The sequence below is a fragment of the Notolepis coatsorum genome, assembly GCF_963971535.1.
Source record: "Notolepis coatsorum genome assembly, chromosome: 5".
In the NCBI taxonomy this organism is placed as follows: domain Eukaryota; kingdom Metazoa; phylum Chordata; class Actinopteri; order Aulopiformes; family Paralepididae; genus Notolepis; species Notolepis coatsorum.
Genome location: NC_140169.1, coordinates 33,736,391 through 33,758,375, shown reverse-complemented (window position 1 = coordinate 33,758,375; position 21,985 = coordinate 33,736,391). Strand labels below are relative to the sequence as shown.

At 44.8% G+C, this 21,985-nt stretch overlaps 1 pseudogene across 1 annotated transcript in view; it reads right to left on the bottom strand.

Annotated features, from left to right (window-relative positions):
• The window catches only part of LOC311228800 (neuroligin-4, X-linked-like), a 221,731-nt pseudogene that overhangs the window by 165,246 nt on the left and 34,500 nt on the right, over positions 1 to 21,985 (bottom strand). The window contains exon 3 of the transcript in view: positions 8,898 to 9,083. The product of the transcript in view is annotated as a neuroligin-4, X-linked-like (transcript). The remainder of the gene's footprint in view (positions 1 to 8,897; positions 9,084 to 21,985) is intronic.

Sequence of the window (21,985 nt, the reverse complement as noted above, 5' to 3'; positions counted from 1 at the left end):
GGCTCATTGGAACCATACAAGTCTCTGTCCTATAACCATCTCCAATTTGTATTAGTAGCTACAAAGTGATCATAAAGTGTATAGGGTTAGGTGAACCCTGAAGAAACATGTTGGACTTTTAAAAGATTTTTCTAAATAATGTAAGCCACTTATTAAAGGCTTTTTAAAAAACTGTAGAGCTGCCTTGGATCTCAACCTTTCTTATATAAGGGTTAGGTATACCTTTGAGACTGCGATTTAAATACATTTCAATATATACCCTGCTTTGAATCAACATAAAAAGAGCAGCCATAAAGGCACAAATATGGGTAATTATTTTTATTAAATGCAGCATAGAATGGAAACAAGTGCATACTGTAGCACAGGCATTACATAGAAATCTTTTCCTCTGTCTGTGTAGGCACACACACACACACATGTTTACATGCACGCACGCTGTGATAGGGGATAAACAATTCGCTATTTTATCTGCATCGTCTGTATGTGTTGACATTGCCATGGGTGAATTTACGTCAGTTAGTATCTTGTTATTGACAGTAGAGCTGGACTGTTTTTTGCTCATCATCACATTGTACCAGCCACCAAAATACTCATCAATATTTACATAGATTGACACTTGTGTCTGTGATCAATACATAGAACTTATCCATACTTAAGTGTCGAATGTGTTGTCGTTATACAGCACAAATACAGTACAGTGGGAATACATGTGGCAAACATAGTGAGTCTATAGAGAGCGGTCTATAGTGAGAGTTTATAGAGATGACACTGGGTCTAAAAGGACTTATGTGCGCTATCATACAATAAATAAATCGATTAATTGCTGCAAGGTTTGAAATGAATGCAATGATTTTGAGCTTGCCTAAAGCAACGCCAGCCACGTATAGTTTAACTACATTTCTCAATAGTGGTGTTTACTTTTAACCGAGTAGCGTTATGGGTAGTGTAACGTATGTTGTTTTACTTGCTACTGCCGGAGAAATTGGGCTGCTAAATGAGGATTAGAGATCAGTAACGTTTGGTGGTGTTCGTTCAGTGATAACAACATTGGCTAAATAGCTAACAAAATGAATACAACGTATAGCGTGGCTACGACACAGAATAGCGTTAAAACAATTGCATGCATCATTGTTTACAATAAACGGGTGGGCACTGATCAAAGGACTGACACGGGGACAAGTTAAACATGAATCAATTTATTATAACGGGTAGATTGCCTACACACCACAGGGCTACTGTTCTGGGATATACGGGGTGCCGCTTCCTTGGTGTTTTCATCGTTGATTGCCTGTAGTAGCTGCATCTAACGTTAGGAGCTAACGTTAAATCGAACCTAAAGTTAGTTGTTTACCAACAATGGCAACATTTGTTTTATCATTAGCGTATCATTGGTTCAAAAACACAGAACCGGACGAGACGAGTGGTTTGCGCAAAATAAAAGTCTAAAAACACGGCGTTGTCCTCCACGAGTACTCTAGTACAGCGGAGATCTGCCAGGGGTTCCGCGAGAGGGCTGATGGGAATGTTTCTTTAAAATATAGAATGACAACTATTTAACTAAACAAATAGTCTGTCTAGTGCTTCATGTGTATACAATAATTGCCTAAATCTAATAACATGAACTAAAAATGAAAACGATCAAAATGTCTTCACACGTTTCGTAAAGTTATTATAGGAACTTTACCAACTTAACGTCCGCGGCAGGCGTCATTGCTTTTACCAACAGGTTTTCCAACGCATTTCCACTGAGCAGTCGCATTCGTGTGACGTCACTCCGGGGTCCTTTCTCCGTTACAGAGCTGGCTCGCGGCTCTGCTCCGTTATCGTTTACAAGGGAATACAAAGCGGCTGTCGTGATAATCACTAAAGGCATTCAGTGCTAGATCTACTCAAATTGATATATCGAGACACGTTATGGGAAGTTCATGAGGGGAGCAGACCAAGTGTGTGTATTAGCTGCTGTGTTATTCTCGAAGTCAACTTCCTGTCTTTTTAACTTTCTGTCAGCTTGGGGGGGGGGGACATGCACTTAGAATCACCAGTAGGGCTTTCGAAATAGGGATATGCCATGTTGGCCTCAATATTTTCAAAACAAATTATATGAAAGGGTTATGAAATTAACAGGAATGTGATAAAATAGGTAATAAAGACGGAGCTCGACGCGTACATTTGGTGGTAGAAATCCGTTTTTGTTTCCCCAATACCAAGATGGCGGCGGTCGTGTGACGTCATAGTGTCTTCGAGAATGACATGGAGCCAGACAGAGGGCATGTGTCCAGTTTCATTTTGCTCAAACTCATTCAATCATGGATACAAGGTCTGTTTGCTATACAGTGGTAATTTGAGACAGCTGATGGGAGCAAGAGGAGGGGGCCTATTAAGAAACCAAATATGATTTATGATTCTGGGGTTGTTAGAATCATAGGGGGGGGGAAAGAGAGTTTATTTCTATGTATATTTGGTTTATAAACATAACGTGAGATTATGACAATCACAATGATAATCTAAAAACGGTAAACATTGTAGACATCATTATCAATATCAGAATATTGTGCACACATATTTAAGTAGTGCATTCTCAGGTGGTATTTGAAAGACACTTTACTATTCAATTTACTTATGTTCAGTGGGCAGTTATTCCAATGATTGATGGCACGATAAACGAGAGTCCAACAATGAATGAACACTACACAACAACAACCACCAAACGCACATAGCACACACATCCACACGCACACACTCACTTTAAACAAACACACTGTAGCACCCACTCCACACACTTTATAGCACACACCCACTTTAAACAAACACACTGTAGCACCCACTCCCCACACTTTATATTTATGGATGAAGGATTGCACTACAACTCGTACACCTTACTGTAAATTGTACCTAAAATTGTACCTCATCCCATTTCTGCTTTGCACTAGATAGTACTGTACATTAGTACACTGAATAGTATTGTGTATTGTATATTATATGGTAACTCAGAACATTGTACATATGTCTATACCGAACACTGTGACCTCATTTTTCTTCTTCTAAATTCATGCTATATTATGTTATTATGTTATTTGATACTATCTTGTCTAGCACAGTCTCTGGAGCGTAACAGTAAGAAGCATTTTGTATGAAAGTATTCTGTATGACAACTATTAAAGAACTTGAACTTGAACTTGAGTCCTTTTTAAAGCCCTTACCTAACATAATATGTACTGTGTTTTGCATTTACACGGGTCAAAGGTTTTTGGCATGGCATTCCCTAGACACGTCAGACCAATGGAGAGCTAGTTTGCATTAAGGCCAAGAGTTCCCAGAAGTTGCCAGCACCGAGCTGGTAAAACAACCGGTGATGCTTTTCTCTTTGTATAGTGAAGACATGCTCTCTTTACTCACATTTCTTCTGAAACAGGAACACGGCGCTGCCTTCTTTAATCCATGTATAGGCTAGATGTCTTAATCCTTCAATATTTTTAGCTGTCATTTATGACATCAGCCAGCTGCCTAAAATAAAGTCCCCTCAACAGAAATGAAAAACATAAAGAGTCTTCTGAAATAAACAGTTTTTGGGTTGTTTCTGTTTTCCTGGGTTTTATTTATTTTTTGTTTTGTTTTGTTTAGCCATTGGATTATGAGCGAGACAAAATATGGCAATTACAAGTAGCCAAACTAGCCATGGTGAAGGGCACACAGAGGATGTGCACACAAAGGAGGTGCACACTGTCAGTGCACCCACAGAGGACGTGCGCCCAGACAACATACAACCAGGTTATCGTTTTGTTTGTAGTGTATAGTGTTTGTTTGTTCTTTTGAAGGTATCGTTGGCATTTGCTTTGTATCACATGCAATTGGTGCATAATTATGTGGTAAATAAACCCATTTGGGGTATTAGTGGAACGGACCTTGTGGACATTCATTCCTTTCACCAGACGGTATACAACAGTGGCCACAGACGCACAACTATAGATTTTAGCCGGTAACAGCCTCCTCAAGGGCTTTATAGTTTTATTATTTTTGTCAAGACAAGTTGGCCCTTATACAAGTCAACAACTATTTTTGTTTTGTTTTATTTTTGTCTGTCAAAAGAAAATAAGCGTGTTAAAATGGAGGTATCAACAACCTGACTGAATAGTGTGGGTCAGATGTATGTACAGATAGAGACAGGCATTATAATCCAACCCAATGTTAGATCGTTTCTTTAGAAGTAAATAGTGATCAACGCTGTCATCATATATCGACGTAATGTGTGCGTTTATCTTTAAGAGAAGCACACATTAGCCAGTCAAAACAATATGGTTATGAACTATGTTGATCCTTGCTATAAGGCCATAAGTCACAAGGTTATGGGATCCGCTCTGTTTTCCTTGTAAGGCAGCCATAATAGTGATTTCAGCCAATCCTCAGGGTGATGTTGTTGCAGCTCCTTCCATGTCGTATGTGTGTATTAACTGTCTTGCCCCTCCATTTAAAACCAGGGTATTACTCTATCTTTAATGCAGATTTTTTTAGAAGGAGTATGTTTGTCAACTAGTAAATTAAATGTATTTACAAGGAGTCCAGGGGACTGAACATCAATTGCAGCACCACTCAACCAGTCAATATTAAAATCATGTAGATTTATTGTGGAGTCAGAATCAGATTTCTTCAACCAGGACTCAGATATGACCAATATATATCTAATATAATGTATTGTCATTATGCAGTACAAGTACAGTAGGGCTCAATTCACACGGTGATCGAAATGTGTTTGCCTTAGCAAAGGGCGATAGAAGGAGTGGTTCAGAGGCAGAATGTTTAGCACACTGCCAGCGAGAGTGGGTTTTTATTTTTTGTTTGGTTTTGTTTGTTTGGTTTGTCCAGTTCTATTCATATCTGATTTAGCGTAGTATGGAATTTTGCCATAACAATGACTGAATGGAGTGTATTCTGATTTATGGAGTGATAAAAAGAGATATCCAAAATCCCCTCTGTAATAGCCTTTGGCTCTATATGTCGACAAAATGGAGCTATAATTTTTAAAAAGGGCTTTATCCAAGGTTCAGATTTCTGTCCTGGAATTATATGCAAATTAGTGCATATTTAAGTAGATTAGGCCTCATGTGCATATTTGAACATACAATTGTGATAAAAAAAAAAGGGTATTGTCTTAATGTGAGTAGTCAACTGGGGAAGCACCTGCAGTGTCTCCTCTTTAAGTTCAGTTCAGTCTTACAGTGTGATTGAATGATCTTCGGCCAGCTTCAGAATACAGTTTTTTTTTTTTTTTTTTTTTTTTTTCTCTCTCTCTCTTTAGTCTTGGAGAATTTACCTGTTCAGTACTTGCATGTTTAGTAGCTGCTAGCGACGGCGATCATCTAATTTTATGTGACCTGCAGAGATCATTATGACCTGTTTGCAGACGAGACTCTTAGAGACGTTGTTTTTTGTTGTCATGACTTAGGGAATCTGCGTGCTCGTTGGAGCTGATCGAGGTACTATAGAATGTCCTAACTTCAAGCCTGGAGTGGACCCTTTCTACCGTTTTAGTGTGTAACTGTCTATAATGTGTGGTAACGGGCAAATATTTTTTAAGCGTGGCTGAGAAAGAGAAAGATGAAAGAGGGGGAGATTACAGCCAGCCACTCATATCTCTCTTTTGTCTCTCTTTTGTCTCTTCTCTCCCACGTACACCTTTGTGGTTTCTCAGGGGGGGGTCCTCCATATCTGTGCCAAACCAATGCCCACCGGCCCTACTGACCACTGCCCCAGTGAGAGGAAGCTGTTCCCGGAGAAGCATATGCCTATCAGCCTGCTCTAGCCTGCAGCTGGCCTACTACTCTAGCCTGCAGTGGGTCTACTGCATGCTCTGGCCTGCAGCTGGACACGACGACGCAGCTATGAGCTACAACAGACACTGCCCAACAGCTGACCACAGCTGGGCCAGCACTGGCCGAATCATTGGTCGAAGATAAAGAACTATGAGACAGTTCAATCCTAACTGCAATTCATCAACAGGCTTTTATAGTCCAGGTGGTTGACGTAGGGGAGGCCTCACACACGGAAGGGCATCGAGGTCAGGGTCCAGACAAAGCAGCAAAATGTTATCCTCTACATCAAGACAGTTAGCCTGTTTTCAGGCCAGGGGCAGTGCGAGAGAACAGAGCATCGGCAACGACGAGGGAACCATCAGACTGGGTCGGCCCGGGGGTGTTTGGTGCGAGGAGAGGGGGGACCTGCCTGAGATTCAACAACTGATTAAGAGGCAAGTCTGACCCACATCACATTACATTATCTCGGAAATATTAAGTAACAATGTACTGAACTTTGTTAAAGAATGGAGATGTTTGTTTGCAAATTGTAGTTTTGTTTTGTTTTGGCTATCTCCCGGCCTCTGTGAGAATGCAGTCATGTGTATTCTGTTTTCGCTATGAGTTTTGTGAGAATGTTTTTTGTCTTCTAGTAATGCACCCAGTGTTATATTTCGTGAGCGCAGTCTATCTTGCAAGGTACTGCCCTGTTTTTTCTTTTGTGATTTCAATTTTTCAGCTTGGTGGTGGGTGAAGTATGGCCTTGAGCGCCCAGAGCCGGGACACTGTGTTGTGAAATCCCGACCATCGAGACAGGGGTTTTGCTGGAGACAACCTGTTTACCTGTCATCCGTCATCATTCATTTATGTGTGGATTTCGTTCTCCCTCTAGTGACTGTTTTTATATAATAAAAATAGTTTTTTGCTGAGTTTAATGATGATAATATTTTTATCTTTATGTCTTTATGAAGTGATAATGATTGTGATTAATAATTATCAAGAGGAGGGAACTGTCGTGGAATATATTATCATGTCATTATGGATCTGTGTTGTTTTATCATTTTACAGACTGTTACACTAGGATCGGCGTAATGTGTGTGTGTCTCTTTAAAGGACACACAGAGTATTCTATTATAAAGGCCCAGATTATAGGTCACAGGATTGTGTTTCTTCAGAGCCATAACCCAAGGTTAGAGAATTCCCATTACACTGGTTAATGTGTGCATGTCTCTTTAACATCTTAGTCATAACAGAGTTGTTGTCTGTTTCTAGTTTCTGAGAAAACCATTCTGCTTACCTTAAGTCATCATATCTGATATATTGTTATGTCTGGCAACTGTGTATTTGACATGCACGTGGACTTGTCTCTGGGTCAGACCTGGGCCAGACCAAGTGTTAACGGACTTGTTTTCTGACTCACGGCCTGCCCTTTCGACGTGGCCACGTGGAAATTACCTTTCTATATTATTTGTAAATCACCTTTCTATTATTATCTGTTAATCACTTTTCTATTATTATCTGTTAATCACTTTTCTATTATTATTTGTTAAATAAACCTTATTATTATCAAACGTGACTCAGAATGATTTGTAAACGGCTCATCGTTTAAATCCTTGAGAATTCCCATTACAACAGACATACACACACAGAGATATATAGACAGACACACACACACACGCACACACAGATAGACAGACAGACACACACACACACAGACAGACAGACACACACACACAGACACACACACACACACACACAGATAGACACAGACACACACACACACACACACACACACACAGATAGACACACACACATACACACACCATTTCACCTTGCATACCTCATTAACCATTTGTCGTAGACACTTGTGGGAGGAATCAGTGGACTCAGCAGGGAGTTCCGCAGTGAAGATGCTCTTACACTTCAATTAAAGCCCAATGCTACTTTGCTACGCAACACTCTGATGAACATTGTTACTCAGCTGATAGAGTTGTACCCTTCCTGATGACTTGTCGTACAGAACTTGTAAGTCATTTTGGATCAGCTAAATTACTAAATGTAAATGTACTTTGAGAGTACCTGTGTGAATTACATGCTTGTTTTTAGCTGTGACCAGCAGCTCTATAGCTAGCTCTGTTGGTTGATTGGTCAGTCAGTTGGTCGGTACACAAAAGTCATAGGGCACCTAGTTTCTGACCTTGCCTCTTACCCTCAGAGTAGTGGGATAGGGTAGCTAGTTTTAGTCTTTGTGTTAGTTGTAGTTGATTGATTGAACATTTTATTAACAGATTGCAGAATGGGTACAATACAGTACAGCTCAATACACACAATTGTTAAGGGGATGCAGACCAGAGAAAGACTTTCGTCTTGTTTACATCAGGGTCCCCCATTTTCAATTCATGATAACATTTATGAATGAATGAAAACTTTATTTAACAGATTGCAGAATGGGTACAATACAGTACGGCTCAATACACACAATTGTTAAGGGGATGCAGACCAGAGAAAGACGTTTGTCTAGTTTACATCAGGGTCCCCCATTTTCAATTCATAGTGGCATTTATGACATACACAACATACATGACATTTATGGCATAGGGACATAAATGACATACAGGTATATAATACATACATTACATACATTACATTTATGACATACACGACATACAGATAAACAGTACTGTTACATCCAGACATTTATGACATACATGACATACAGATAGATATACAGTACTGTTACATCCAGACATTTATGACATACAAAATATATACAAATAAGCAGTACTGTTTATTTACAGACAGCGTTTCTAAAAGAGAATATATACATTTGAGCGGGAGGAAACTGTACACAGTTTATTATAATAACCGTGCCTCTTACCCTCAGAGTAGTGGGACAGGGTGAGCAGGCTGACACAGTTTATTATAATAACCGTGCCTCTTACCCTCAGAGTAGTGGGACAGGGTGAGCAGGCTGACACAGTTTATTATAATAGCCGTGCCTCTTACCCTCAGAGTAGTGGGACAGGGTGAGCAGGTCTTACCCTCAGAGTAGTGGGACAGGGTGAGCAGGTCTTACCCTCAGAGTAGTGGGACAGGGTGAGCAGGTCTTACCCTCAGAGTAGTGGGACAGGGTGAGCAGGCTGACACAGGAGGCTCCGGCACCAGAGCCGAACACCGTCACCCGGTCTGGGTCTCCGCCAAAGGCCGCTATGTTCTCCTTGACCCAACGCAGAGCCTGGATCTGGTCCAGAAGACCATAGTTCCCCTTGGCTGCCTGGTCTCCTGTACTCAGGAAGCCTAGGTGGAAGATACAGACATAGATTGATTGATTGATTGATTGATTGATTGATTGATTGATTGATTGATTGATTGATTGAAAACTTTATTAACAGATTGCAGAATGGGTACAATACAGTACAGCTCAATACATACAATTGTTAAGAGGATGCAGACCAGAGAAAGACGTTCGTCTTGTTTACATCAGGGTCCCCCATTTTCAATTCATCAATTATATGAATGAATGAATGAATGAATGAATGACTTTATTTGACAATATAAAAAATAAACATGTGACAGAAGAGCACAGTCGGGATATACTGCCAAGGATGTAACACAAAAAAGCTCAGAGCTTATTTCCATTGTGGTCCTTGTAGGGGGGTGGGGGAATGTGATGCTTAACACATGCATCATACAAAACGTGACATCACAACACATCACATATACCATTTAACATTTATATACATACAGACTCATACAACATGCAAGGGTGCCTTAAGCTAAGTGTCTAGGTATAGTCCCTTTTGAGCCATGTCTTCAGGCTGGACTTGAATCTAACGGCACTGTCTATGGTTTTCAGTTCACTGGGCAGACTATTCCAAAAGACAGCTGCTGAATATAAAAATGACTCCTTCCCCATACAGCTCCTGAATCTGACTGGCACACACGACATACAGGTAGACAGTACTGCTACATCTATACATTTATGACATACCAGATTTGCAAATACAGTACTGTTTGTGATACAAAAGAGCCCAGAAAAGAGAGTATATACATTTGACGTAGAAACTGTATATTGTAGGAGGTTGGGTAGGTGGGGTTGGGTGGGGGGGGGGACTGTACATTGGAGGTGGTTGGGTGGGTGGGGTGGGGGGGGGGGGTTGGGTAGGGGGTGGGTGGGTGGGTGGGGGACACTGTACACTGTACATTGGAATATTGACAAAGCCATACTTGGTCATTTACTGTACATTGGAGGGGGTTGGGTTAGGACATTTGTAGGGGCCAGTTTCGAATTGCAGTCTCCCGTAGGTGTTCTTTGAGAGTGTTTTTGAAAGTGGGTAGTGATAACTTAGAGCAGGGGTCAGCAACCTTTACTATCAAAAGAGCCACTTTTCCCCCCTCCCACAAAATAAAATGCTCAGGGAGCCGCACAACCTATTTACCCTTAAAATGAAGATAACACAGTGTATAACGTTTTATATATCCCCAAGCATACCCCACATTTAGCATAAAACGCCTGACAATTGCATACCCAAAGTAATTAGCGATTTATTATACTTTATACTTATAGCACACAGTTTGTTGCATTAATGGAATTATAAAGCAACAAAAAGAAAAAATTTGACTTTTTATTGCTGTTTTTACCTGTTATAACAAAGGAAAACCTCAAACTCTTATGAAGAGGAGAAAAAATACTGGCTGTGTAGACCTACTTTGAAATAAAACCCTGAACTATGCAGCTCTATATGAGTCCTTCCCTTATTTGTGGAAAATCTATAAAATAAAAAGTAAAGTTTTCATTGTTCGCAAATTTCGCACCACATATCAGGCATACAGGTAAGCCTGCATTGTTAGTCGTGAAAGCAAATTAATCTGTCCACGCTAAATTAAACCCTCTATTTTCCTCAGACTTTCCTTTTTTTGGATTTATCCATGGTTAGCTTACTGGGGGGTCGGAAACTCAATATTAGCCACTTGCAGACGGCAGGGAGAGGCACGTGGTGTGACGTACTGTTTTTAGTTGATGAAATATTTTAGTTGACAAAATATTTTAGTTGATGAAATATTTTTTCATTTCAGTGTCACAGTATGACATCGATCTCCAAAATAAGAAAAAAAAAGTAAAAAATATATATATATATAAAAAAAAAAAAAAAAAAAATTGCCAGGGAGCCGCAGGTTGCCGACCCCTGACTTAGAGGATACAAATCAGGGTTTCCCATCAATGACATAGACTGTGGCGGCCCGCTACTATTTTTTTTTAGATATAAAGTTTGCCAATAGGGATGTATCAGTAGTCGTAATAGTAATCCACTATATATTTCTTTCTATGCAAATAAACCAGTTCAACACAGGTAACCACTTTTGCTTCATTTCTTTGATGGCTCAAATGTATGCTCTAGTCCAGTGGTTCCCAAACCTCTCCTCGAGACACCCCAGCCGTTCCATGTATTTGTTAAATTCCACCACCAGCACACCTGATTCAACTAATAAAGGGCTAGTTAAGTTGAATCAGGTGTGCTGGTGGTGGAATTTAACAAATACATTGAACGGCTGGGGTGCTTCGAGGAGAGGATTGGGAAGCACTAGTCTAGTCGATTTTGTGTTTTGAGCACAAAGTTCATCATAAATCTAGCCTCTTTATTTTGCTCTCAAAGTGCACCAGATTGATGCATTTAACTTTAAAATGTACAAAAAAAATATATAAAATTCCGGGGGGGGGGGGGGGGGGGGGCATGCCCCTGGACCCCCCGAGAGGGTTGGAGGTTCACCCCCCATAGTCTCTGAAAATCCTGTGGGAAACCCTGAAAATAGAGATATTATTTTATATATATATATATATAAATAGAATATAAATACTTTATTCATCCAGAGGGAAATTTGGCACTACAAATCGCTCACAGTAAACAACAACATTTAGGTAGTCAAAAACAAGTCTCAAATAAGAATGAAAATAAGCCTAAGAATAATATATGGCCCGGGATATACATTTCCTATGTTACATTCTAATATAAAATATACAGTAAAAATATACAGAAATATACAGTAAGTGTAAAATTATACTATGTTGGTTTAAAAGTAAAAGTCCAGGGCCCTCATTTATCAACGTTGCGTACGCACAGATATGTGCTTAACCTGTGCGTACGACCATTTCTAAGTAAAGTGTGGGATTTATCAATTTGAACGTGAACTTGATATCTACGCACGCGTAGCTGACGCCCCGTGGTAGAATATCGTTACTGCAGACGGACGGCATATGCGCTCCTCAGTTCATGCATTAGTTTCAACGCGGAAATAAGCTTTTGTGCATTACTCCCGACACTGGCGCGTGTTCTGTATGAACCGTAATTCATTATAGTTCATTGTGAAATAGCGATAGTAGTGTAATTATTGTCAAACCCTAAATAGCATGTGGAATAGGTATGTCCAAATGAATTCAGCCTGGTTCATAGCGTTATTATAGGAATACTTCTCCGGTGTGCGCTCAGATGTTTTCAGAGATATAGGGCATGTCTATTTGCAGAGAGAGAGAACATAATAATATTAAGTAGAGTTTGCTACCCGAGACACATTCTCCTTGATTTGTACCACAATTTGAGACCCACATTGGAGCGTGGAGCAAAACGCAGTGTTGGATGTCTAATTTCCCCAACCCCACCAACTATATACAATATCCATATATCAATAACTGTCATAATCACAGCACGGGCCTACTTCACTCCCCCCCCCCTTTTCCCCTCACGTCCTCCACACGCTCCTCTTCATCCCCCTCTCCATCCACTGCACACTCCTCCTCATCCTCTCCTTCTCCAGTCACCCCTTCCTTTACCCTCATACGCCCAGCTGTATTTCATCCCCCTAATTCGCACGCGGTCAGGCACCCCACTCTCCACAGCTGCACTCAACCCTTCCCTGATGGGGGGACTACTTCTACACCTCGACGCTGACCAGAAGCTGTCGTGGTATTAATTACCACTGCCCAGGTACAACGTCTCTGCCGTAAGCTCTGCTAGATACCAACAGTGTATTTGCCTACTCTAACCTGTTTCTCTCCTGTGGAACACTTGTTCTCCCGCTGCAACCCAGCAGCTTCCAAGACAAGCACCAGGACCGCTTGCTCGCTCACTGCCGCCACGGCAGCCACAAGACAGAACATAACCCTGTTCTATTCCCCCCAATTCCTGTGTTGCTCATTTGACATTAAACACCCTTGAAACCGCTCCTATATCTTCTCGTGTGTTCAGCAATTGGGCTGTGCTCCAGACCCCAGTTCCCACAATAACAGGAGGCCAAGAGAGGATTTTACGCCAGGTTACCCAACATCATCGGAGCAATATATAGACTGTACCCATATAGCTTTCAATGCTCCATCAATAAACAAATCCAGTAATGTGAACGGGATTCCACTCTGTCAATGTACAGATAATCTGCAATGCGCATTTTGGCTGATAATGTGCCAGTGGCCGGAGTCTCATTCAGGCCTAATTGTATTTAATTCAATTGTAATGTTATTACTGGGGTATCTAAAACATCACTTAAATGCAGATCAGGTTATCCACTGAAGCCATAATGACTCTGACCAGAACCACGGGCTCATGACGAGCGCACATAATAGGCATTGTAGAGCGCAGAGTTGGCCTGCTGAAATTGATTTAATTTCAGCCATTACAGTGCTTAATGTCGGGTCAGCTTGTCATTTATTTCTGTCAATGTGCTGGTTCTGTAGCAGGACTGGGTCAATCAACATCCTTGGCTCCCGGCACACCGAAGATAGTCTACACGCTCCCTCCTCCTCAGCGGAGTTGTCTGTGAACTTGGCAACTTCATTGGATTTATTTATTCTCTAAAAATATCTATAATCATACGATTAAATATTGTTTAAAATAAAACGCTAAATACTATTATTCTGTGTGTCATGTTTCCAAATAAGATTGTTCACAACGGGAAATGCTGTGTATACGTTCAATTTGTTGGTTGGACCTCGGTGATCAATCTCGCTCTCAGTTAAGTCTCTCAGAGTTCGCTCGGGTTAGACCATTATTTCACATCCCATGGGGGTGTTTCATGACCATATGGTATGCAAATACTCAAAACCATGCACGAGCTCAAGCGTAGGATCAAAGTGATATTTATCAAGACAGGTGTGCGTAGGACCTGTGTACGCATGTGTGATAAATCCAGTTTTTTTTGTGCGTGCACACATTCTAAATTATGTGCTTACGAACGAAAGTAGAAGACTTTCTAAGAACTGTTGATGAATGAGGGCCCAGGACCCTCATTTATCAACAATGCTTAGAAAGTGTTCTATTTTCGTTCTTAAGCACAGAATTTAGAATGTGTGTACATACATAAAAATCGGGATTTATCACACGTGCGTACACAGGTTCTACGCACACTCCGTGTTGATAAATACCATTTGTTCTACGCTCCGCGCTCATGCACGATTTTAAGTATTTGCATATAGAACCACCCGTAATTAACCATATACGGTCATGAAACACCCCCATGAAATGTGGAAAAGTGGACTAAGCCGAGCGAAGCGTGTTATGGGAGAAATACGCGACTGGCTGACAGACATGTACACGTACGGTGATGTCGGATATGATATCTATTAACTTCCGAAAGACCATTGCTGCCTGGGCAGCGCAAACACTAATAAAGACCGTTAACGATAGGTTATGTATATAACCTAGTTATATTAGTATTGGCTGAGCGTCCCGCTCTAGCCTATTGAGATACCCCTTATCTCCTATGGTACCTAATGTACCCCACGAACAACTAAATGCACCCCACCTGAGGGCCCCGCCCCTATGGAGGCGTAGCCTATATAACCATGACTCTGGTCACCAAACACTCTTCCTCGCCAAATCTCGTTCCAGCAAAATATCCCTCAAAAGGGAACTCAGGGCCGCGTAGAGCGGGACGCTCAGCCAATACTAATATAACTTATATATATCGTTATATATCGTATGGCTATCGCGTCCCGCTCTAGCCTATTGAGATATGGGTTAGAGCGGACGCGAGACCCGACAGATGTACCCCCTGAGGACCCGTAAGCCCACATCAAGGGGTGCGGGGAGCCCTGTCACCCCATCCTTCCTAGTGAAGGGGGTGCGCAGTCAACTCCACCTGAATGCGAACAAGAGGGAACCAGAACCCCTTGAACACACCGCACAGGCGGAACCACGTGTGACTCAACACACTGTGGCCCAACCCACACACTCCTGCTACCCTACCAAAGGACCGGAAGCAGGGAAGGCCACAGACCCCAGAACCGCCTGGGAGACAGAACCCCCGGTCATGTCCATGAGGCAAAACCTTACAAAGGGGCCCGGGGAGGACCATGAAGCTGCAGCACAGATGTCCTCCACCGAGGCCCCACCCAGGAGAGCGGCAGAGGCAGCCACCCCACGATCGGAGTGCGCCCTGACGCCCCCAGGGGGATCCTGCCCAGCCAACGTGTAGCAGAGGGCAATGCCCTCGCACAACCAATGGGACAGGCGCTGTTCGATAGTGCCTTACCGGCATGAGAACCACCGTGACAGACAAAAAGCTGAACGGTGACCCCGAGGTCCTGAGTCGGCTGAGGCAATTCCCAAAGCACGGACCGGACATGACAGGTGAAGGCCCGCATCTAACTCACCACCGTGAGGAGGTGGATGAAACGCCTGAACCACAATATCCCTGGAGCGGAAGAACTCCGGATATTTACAGGCACGAAGGCAGGATTAGGCCGCAGAGTGGCACCGCAATCGGAACGAAAGACAGGCACTCTGGGCGTACCGAGAGAGCACAAAGCACACCCACGCGTCAGCGGAGGTGACGGCCAGCATGAACGCGGTCTTGAACGACAGCTGTTCCAACGGCGCCTGCTCGAGCGGCTCAAACGGGGCCAAGGACAACCGACCTAGGACCAGTTGAAGATCCCAAGTCGGAGCCCAGGAGCGTTGCACCGGCTTAACGCGTCGAGCGCCAAGCAGGAAACGCTTCACAAGAGGGTGGCTGAACAAGAGATCCCCTCAACCCCTCATGATAGGAGGATATAGCTGCTGCATATACCCTCACCGTCGAAGCCGACAGTCTATCAAGGAGAGACTGGAGGTAACTAAGGACAGGATCCAGGGGGCAGGAGACTGAGTCCCGGCCCCCCGCCTTACACCACACTTGGAACATACGTCATCTGCCTGCGTAAGCGCGACAGTGGAGGGAGCATGCGCATTCCGGATGGTAACACCATCAGGATCAAGAACCTGCGCCCCTCAACGTACCCGTCCCAACAACTGACCTAACAGATGTATGGGGAAGAATCCCTGGCGGCACGGCATCGGTCCCAGACCTGCCTGGCTATGTCCAGACGTAATCCTCACCCGTCAGGATGAGGACCGCCCCGCGACAGTACACCTGCACCCACATTCTCCCTGCCGGGGATGTGGGGAGCCCTCAGGCCGCGCAGATGGAGGATGCCCATAGCCAGCCGCCCGCCGCCTGGTGCAGACAGGGGGAGCGTACTCCTCCCTGTCTGTCGATACACGACACTGACGTCGTATCGTCCGTCCTGATCAACACCATTTGTGGACCAGAAGGACCGCTTTCAACACCAACACATTGAATGTGGCGCAGACCGGGCAGCATGGTTTGCCAGCTGCCCTCTACTGCGTTGGCCCGACGCGTCACCAGCGAGGGAGGCGTCGGTGAAAACGCGACGTGAGACAGCGCCATAACCGTCCTAGGACAGAACCTCCCGAGCGTGTTGACAACACGCTCTGAGAGGGATGCCCATAGCCCTCCAACCGTTGACTGGGAAGAGGAGTACTCTACATCCAGTCTACAGCAACCCCAGGCTGGTAGAGACCTGCCTGGTACGAGACCTGACGATCTACCTTGACCGCGAAGGACCAGAACGTCATCAGGGCAGAACACTCCGTAACCCCTGACGACGCAGAGGCCCCAGTGCGGCCTCCACGCACTTGGTGAAGATGCGGGGAGCCAGAGAAAACCGAACGGCAGCCTCTGGTACTCATACTACACTAGCGTTATAAGAGCTAAACATTGCTACCTACCATACAAGTGCATTGGTTTAGTGCACTTCCGGTTGCTACTGAGCGGACATGTTTGTGCGGACCTGTTCTCCCAAACTGGTAAGCAAATTACTGTTTTTACGTTATTTTAATTTTTACGTTACTATTATTATTATTATTTTTTTTTTTTAAACATTGATCTTAACTGATCACTGTGACTTTATTGCTTTTATCGTTATATATGCCTATATTTGTGTACAGCACTTTGAGCTACATGACATGTATGAAAGGTGCTTTATAAATACTTACTTACTTACTTACTTACTTACATACGCTAACCCTGCAAAGGAAGCGTAGGTAAGCCCTAGGATGGAAGATCGGAGATGCGCATACGCATCCTACAGGTCTATGGAGGAGAACCAGACCCCCACCTGACAGTGTTCAACAGGTAGGAGACGATCCAAAAAATGCTGAACCTTCCCATGGGACAGGTCCAGCCTGGGTCTTACACCCCTCCCTCCCGACTTCTCAGGCAGAGAACACCGGGAGGAGAACGCCACGACGATGGCTTGCTTCGTCCACAGAGATTGGATCTCGTTGACCAGAGCTGTCACTGCTGGAGACCCTGACAATAGGGTCTGTACCAAACCTGAAAACGGGTGGGGTTGTGTAAACACAAGTCCCCGCCCTCAGCGTTCTCTCCATCCACCTCGACATATGGTACTGCCGTAGTCATATGTGATGACACTCCCAACGCACCCGCCATCACGTGGCGCAGGTCCGCCAGGAACTGTAGATAGTTGGCCCGGTCCCCCCGCTGTGCGTAGCCAACCCTGGAACCGTGCGAGCAGCGCGTTCCGTGTCGGGACATCTGACCCTGACTCCACCCACGAGGCAATCGCACCCAAGGGGGGACCCCGACAGAAAGGGCCGGTCTGATACGGGGGGCTTCCGATGAAAAAAGCCCCCCCACTGAACACCCCTCCAGAACATGCTGAGGAGTTGTTCTGCAGCCGGACATGCAAGGTGTAAGGACCCCATGGGTTCCTACACACCGTAGCCCTGCAGTGATATTACTACCACCCCAAATCACGCGTGCCTGCGACCACTGCCAATATTTCAGGAGTGGGAGGCACCAACATGATACCAGGCCTGGCGAAGGCGAGGCCGGGGAAGCCCCCACTGTGTGCCTCAAAAGGTTTCGAGCCCCCCTGCTGACAACACTTAAGTTGACAGACGTAACACCAGGCTCAACCAACACATCTTATGGTGTGGGAGCCGCTTGACAGCACAACATTCTCACGGACAGACCCAGGCTCAGCCATCAACTGGGTGTCAGCCCCTGTCCCCATGAGAAGCGAAAGGGGGGCCGCCCGCGCTTCAACGAAGGCATGCGGCCCGCAGCCAAAGGAAACAATCAGAGCCCACTTTTTCCGCTGGTGTTGGGGAAGGGAGTGATCAGAGAGCGGGCTGCTCGCGGCAGGACGGTGACGGCTTGTTTGTTCAAGCCGAACCCATCCTACATGGCCGATCCCTCGGCCGCCAAGGCTGTCGGCCTTGTGGACACCTGTCGAATCAACGCCCAGGATACCTCCGGCGGGGGAAAACATGGCCGCCTGTCGAGGGCCTCGTCATCGCCGCTGACGAGGCCGTGCTCTCTCTTCTTCTGGCTGCGCGGTGTGAGGCGGTGTAGGGCCTAGGACAATACCGCCCGCGCTCCAGCAGAAGACCAAAATCCCCTGCGGAGAGGGGAACCCTGAGCGGTTATAGCTTGCGGCTGGGTCAAAGCTAATAACGTCAACAACCTCGCGCGATGTGTCGACGTCGGCTGGCCCTCAAGGCCCCGCCACCAGACACCATTTTTTTATTTTTATTTTTTTTAATAGAAAAAAACAGCAATTCGAACACAGTTCTAATCGCTGCCAATTCCATACCGTGGCGGTACAGGCTTTAACAGCCCACCAGCCACTCGCCAGGCCGACCCACCCATGGCGTCGGCCGGACGGGGCACTGTTTCAATATGTCAAAAACAAAGGACTGATGTTAACACGGAGCACCAGTGGTGGTTGCAAACAGCAACCTCCACTGTGGTGTGCACCATGAAAGGGTTAAATGAATAAAAGAACTAAACCACAAAATACTGTAGAATGAGCAAACCCATATACACAACGTTAAGGGGAGGCGGACCAGAGCGAACTAGTCCCGCCTTCATTCAAAATATTCACAACAGCACACCAGCCCTAGCTTAGCCCATTTACCAAAAAAGGTAAACAAAGCCCCCCCGCACTACTCCCCCAGTATACCGATTGACCGTCAGTATGAATGGTTGAGAGGAGAGAAAGCTGTAGCAAGACCTTCTCATAGCAGAGTGACAGAACGAAACAATAGCCCACTACACAGGGCCGCCTCAGGGGGTGGGGGGCCTCGCGTTTAAATTCGCACAGGGCCTCACATTTCTCCCAGGCGGCCCTGCCCCTATACTACTACAGCCTAGCGTGAGGCGATGTGGAACCCAGATCAACAACCGCCTGCGCACAGACACGCAACATGTTTACCATGTCGGCTGGACCCATAGCCCCACTACCCGACGCCAATGTGGATAGGAACTAGCCAGCTGAGCCATAACCCGCCGTTAAGTCCCATCCTGCAGTAATATAGCTCTACTGCTACACCGCCGAGCTCACGCATCGGCCCCAGATGGGGACACCGTTCCATAGACCCCGCCGGAACACAAGGTAACATACCTGGCTAGGCTACCTAGCCACGGCCTACCCTGTTTACCCGAAAAAAGGTAAATAGGACTCAGCAAAAAAAACCACAACAGCCACCGACTGACCTTCATTGATGAACCGGGCAAGAGGAGGGAGAAGTGACAACATCTCACGGCGGAGACATTAGAACAGCGGAGCAGTAGTATGTAGCAGTAGTGGTAGCATGTGGCATTAGCGATAGCATGTAGCATAGCATTAGATGTTTAGCAGCACGCCCAAGACAGTTTGGAAACCGTTCACTGCAGTGAATGTTCACCAAACCATCCTGCCCCCGGCGCCAACACACAACATGGTTGTGTAACAAAACACACCAGCATTACTAACACTAATACCCATGCCTTAAGACACAGGGCCTACCTGGGTACAAGCTGGCCCGACAGCCAATCTTGTACAGCTGAACCTTGATCTGCTGTCATCAGACGAGGAACATCAACATAGGCCCGTCGTGTCGCCGAAAACATGCTTCGAAGATGCCAGGGGCCAGCAAATCAAATCAAATCAAATCAAATTTATTTATAGGGCCCGACAACACACGTTAATGTCCCCATGGGCCGTACAGGTCTTCTTTAAACAAGTCAAGAAGAAAACATAACAATAAGTCAAGAACAGAACAAGAACACCATAAGGTCCAAACATTTTTAGATGAATGCAAATAAATGAAAGAATGCAAGCACTCCCAGACATACCCCACATGAAGGTAAGGAAAAACTCACTAAAACATAACAATAGGGAAAAAAGCTCCACAGGCAGTGTGGAGGAGAGAAACCTTAGAAGGGCCATTCAAGGGGGGATCTCCCTTCTTAGATGTTGGTGATAGTAGTGTTGCAGACGGACAGTTGGTAAGCATGCACTCATGTGTGTAGTGAAACACAGATGAGTGCATGCAATAGCAACTGAACATTTTGAAAGATTAAAGATAGAGCTAATAGCGATAGCAACTGAACATTTTGAAAGATTAAAGATAGAGCTGATAGCGGATCTATTTGAGGCACAAGTAAGCTCCGGTAAGCTTTCAACATTATGACTCTGATCTTTTTCATCCTGCTAGTTACGTATGGTGCACGCAGCCGATACGATGGAACGAAAATAGAGGAAGAGTGTTTGGTGACCAGAGTCATGGTTATATAGGCTACGCCTCCATAGGGGCGGGGCCCTCAGGTGGGGTGCATTTAGTTGTTCGTGGGGTACATTAGGTACCATAGGAGATAAGGGGTATCTCAATAGGCTAGAGCGGGACGCGATAGCCATACGATATATAACCACTGTTTGCCATTGGTGTCATTAATAACCATGCTGGAATATGACTTCCTTTTCTTCATTTCGTTCGATTAATACCCAGGGATTAAAGTTCTCCGTCGGGGGGGGCAGGTGGCGCACGGAGATTACGTTCGTCACCAACACCGGGAGACACTGGATTCGCCTGTTCGAATCCAGCTCCCGGCGTTGCTATCAGCTTGGCTGGCCTCTCACACTGATACAATTGGCTGTATCAGGGGGTGGGAAAGCTGAAGGGTGGGTCCTGGGCATTGTGGACAGCGACCCCTACAGTTCGGTCGGGGCGCCTGCTCAGCAAGGGTTGGAACTAAGGAGAGATAGTGTGGCCTCCCACACGCTACACTCTCCCCGGTGAGAACCTGCGCGGCCAGGTTGGCCTGCCCCAGGCTGCACATGCGTCGGAGGAAAGCATGTGACAGTCTCCGGTCTCCGGGACCAACAGTAGGGGAAAGTACGCAACAACCAGGAAGGGTGGGATGGGAGAAAAATCGGGAAAAAGGAGGGGAAGAAAGATATAAAAAAAAAAAAAAAAAAAAAAGTTCTCCGTCAATTTTCTACCTGCATATGATTTGTAGAGGCATACAATCTATTTTGATGTCTGTATTAGGTAGCCTATATAAAAAATTATACGAGAGCATATACAAGAACAATGAATCTCACTGCCATGTAGCCTACGCCATGTGTAGCCTGCCTATATGTGATCAATACAAACTTGAACTTGAATTCCATCATGTCTGTGTGCGGGAGCTCACAAGGCTGTTGTCACATTGTAAATAAAAACGTGCACTGAAAAGTTACAGTATGTAGTTGGTTGATTATTTGTATGACAGTCAGTAAACCCTTGCAAAAAGTAATTTGTGATGGAGCTTTGACAGCTACATGGGTGGTGCAGTAACAGGCTATTGCTCGATCCATCTCCAATATCACGATGGACCGTGCCGGTGGCCAAAGAGTAAAGACCAGAGGGTGGAGAGTGACTTGAATGTGCATGGGGATGGCATTTGTATGTTTTGTTCCACACTCCAATTTCGGTCTCAAATTGCGGTACAAATGAAGAAGGTGTCTCGGGTATAGCGGACTCTAGTTAATATTATGTTCTCTCTGCAATTAGACTGCCCCTCATTCATTCATTCATTCA